Raw genomic sequence first — 3,523 nt, forward strand, 5'->3', positions numbered from 1 at the left:
CTATTATTTTTCTATATAATTTTATAAAAGATTTTTCACAACAACCATATTCACATAAACAAAAATCTTTTGACAGGCTCAAATAATATATACTATGCTAAATTTGTTATATATAGCCAGAAAACTATAACTTTGTACGAGTTTTTGAATATCTTAAGAAAGTATTTTATATACTATCATATGCTTAGATATGTATTATTATTTTATTATTTTTTTAATTTTTATCTTAAAAGATATTTTTTTTAATGAACATAATTTTATTGATAGTAGAAATAAATGATTATCAGAATTAGAGAAGTGGAATTTTCTAACTTCCTTCAAAATAAATTAGCAATACATTTTTTGAGAGAAGAGAACTAACAACTAACTAACACTGTGTCCTTCAAAATTGAATGAAGACAATTTTGTTCCATGAAATGGTCAAGCTCTTGCATTCATCAAGTCCAATGACCTCTCAAAAGATCACCTCAATCACAAAAAGAAGATTCCAAAAAGTATGATACTAAAGAAAACAAAGCGACTGAAACTAAAAAACAAGAACTCTTGGAGTGGGAGATCAGAGCAAGAGGAACAGTTTTCAATTAATATAGAAAATAAAAATACAAAAAAAAATAAGATCTATAGCTTACTCAAAATTTATGCGTTAAATTTTGGACTGCTGAATTTATCCTGGTAAGTAGATATTAATTAGTGTTGATCGATTGTGCTAATTATTAGCTGGAAATTAAGAGAATGACTCATAAAATTAAGAGTAAATATTTAGTTTGGTTTTAATAAATTTTTATTTTTTTTAAAAGTTTTTAAAAATTGTTTTTATCAGATAAATTAATCTCTAAATCACTTTGAATTAACATTTTTTATATTTATGATAGACAAATAAATTCCTAACATACAAATTTTATTATAAGATAATTAAACTTTTAAAAAATATATTTTAAGACAAATTAGTTCTTTTTAAAATAATGCAACAATTAATTTATCAGACAAAAGTAATTTTTAAAGATATTTTAAAAATAAAATTTTGTTCGAAATTAAATTGTTCAATCTGAACATTTTTAAGATGAATTTAGATATTTATTCTAAAATTAAATAAACAAAAATTAAAAGTATTTTGAAACTATAAATGTGTGGTGATATTAAAGATATAACATATATAATTAATGGTATATAGTCCAAGAGCATGGTGTATATATAGTGTATACATAGTAGCCCATAGTTTATTTCTTAGTTCATAGATGCTATAATTAGTACATGGAATGCATCTAGGTTTTTATTTTTAATATTTTTACATCATTAGCAACGGATAACCGCCGCAATATCTCATCAGCGATCTGGTCCTCCATGTCCCCACCCTCCGCCATGTCCTCCATGACCACCTCCTCCCCAGCCTCCACCGCGTCCTCCATGACCACCTCCTCCCCAGCCGCCACCTCCTCCGTGACCACCTCCTCCCCAGCGGTCAGGGTGTACTGAATAAAATTAATAGCAACAATTTTTTTTAGGGTAATGTAGATTATTGTTTTATTCCTAGGATTTTACAAAATTTTCAATTTGATCCTAACACCTAATTACAGAAGTAACTTTTTCTAAAACTTGTAAAATATAGGTCAACAACAAAAGTTAACATGAGAATCAAATTATAGAGGTATATTTGAAAATACTTAATTAAAAGGGTTTGTACAAAATTAAAACAATTTAAATATATACAATTAAAAATTATGAACGAATTAAAGTCTGCTTTATACTTTAATTTAGATAGAGTGAACAATAATTATCATTTAGACTTTTCTAGTATATTAATGTACTTGACCATAAAATTATATAATTTATCACGTTAATTTATAAAATATAAATGAAAAAAAGGTAAATAAAGAGGTCAAAATAACATTTTTGGTGGTTAAAGTTATAAAAATTCATTTGCGAATTGTTATTTTACATATATACCTTGTTTCTCATCTTTGAATGGTTGATCAATTGCCACCACAGCAGAGATGAGCAACAATGTGCAAAACAAGCAGAAAAAGAAAAAGGGCTTGGTATTCATATTTGCCATTGTGATTAATTAAAAGATATGTAGTGAAAGTACATGAACTATGCGTTTCTCCACACTATTTATAGTGATAAACGAAAAAGAAGATAAACCAAAGGGGTTGAAAATTAAATGAGAGAAGTCATATTGATGATAGTGTTAATTTGTCTTTTCCTCTCCTTGGGGCATAGAGTGACACTAAGGCCCTATCTAGTAACCGCTTGATGCTAAAAATTGATGCTTTTTATTTTTTGTGTTGCAATTCAGATGGTATTTTTTAATAATGTAAAAATTTTGTATATATATATATTTTGGACAAATCACTTATTTAATTTAAGGGGATCAAAAAATTACACGAATAAGTCAAATCAAAAATTTTTTCATGAATCAATCAGTTCACATTTTTATATAGTTCGAATCAGCTTAATTCGAACTTCATAAGAAATATATTATTTTTTTATAACTGGATATAACATATTTTGAATCTCCAAAACTAAAAAAATTAGCCAAAAATAAACATATATTGTATCGTATTGTATTTGTAAGGTATATATAAATTCATTTGAAATAAATAAGTAAAATAAATGTATCAAGTAGATATAAAATGATTTAGGATAAAGGCTTCTTGTATGATTTTAGATCATGGTTTTATGTCCATCTAACTAAAATCTTAAATACAACCATGATTTTATGTCCACCTATCTAAATTCTTAAAACGAAAAGCATAAATATAAAATTATAACTTATTTTTCATTTGAATATTTCTATTTTGATGCACTTAAATACAACCTAAAACATTATAATTATTTGGATCATTGCAAGGAAATCAAGGGTCTACGAAGCTTATCAACACCGATTGAGCCAATAGACTTTAGAGTGTGAAATGTGAACATAAGACGCGTGTGTAAAACTAAGTACGCAAAGTTCATGAAACAATGCCAATTGGCAACTGGCCTTGGGAATATATATGCAAATTAAACCGGTATTGCATCATCCATATATAATGCAACGTAAAGCACTGGAGAAGGGTATCAATGGTGAAAACTCAGGTGAGAATTCGAGTTTATGTGAAGTTGATATTTGAGAGCCGTTAGATAAAAATTTAGTTAAATTAGTCAAATTATCTAATGGCTCTCAGGTATCAACTTCATGTAAAGCACCTGAGTTTCCACCGGTATTAATTGTTTCTTTTATATTTTATTTAAGTATAAATTAATATTAATTTTAAATTAAAATTTATTTTATTTAATATTTATTAATTATTAATAGTTGTTTTTTATTATTTTTTTATCAAATATTTTTTTTATTATATTTACTTTGCATTTTTCTGGTGTACATATTTACTTTGCATTTAATTATATTAACATTAACTAATTCTTTATTTTGTTACTAAAATTTTTTTGGTAAATCACACACATATGACAAGATCGACCAAAAGGATCAGCAAATTCTACAAAAGTAGATCGCCACCTTTTATTTTAACAGTATTATCCA

At 26.2% G+C, this 3,523-nt stretch overlaps 1 long non-coding RNA gene across 1 annotated transcript; it reads right to left on the bottom strand.

Moving 5' to 3' along the window:
- LOC107608481 lies at positions 1,132-2,111 on the bottom strand. Its single transcript, XR_001612878.2, has 2 exons — positions 1,945-2,111; positions 1,132-1,469 (listed from the first exon to the last, which is right to left on the bottom strand). It is a non-coding gene; the product is annotated as an uncharacterized LOC107608481 (long non-coding RNA).

Source organism: Arachis ipaensis, chromosome B07, assembly GCF_000816755.2.
Source record: "Arachis ipaensis cultivar K30076 chromosome B07, Araip1.1, whole genome shotgun sequence".
In the NCBI taxonomy this organism is placed as follows: Eukaryota; Viridiplantae; Streptophyta; class Magnoliopsida; order Fabales; family Fabaceae; genus Arachis; species Arachis ipaensis.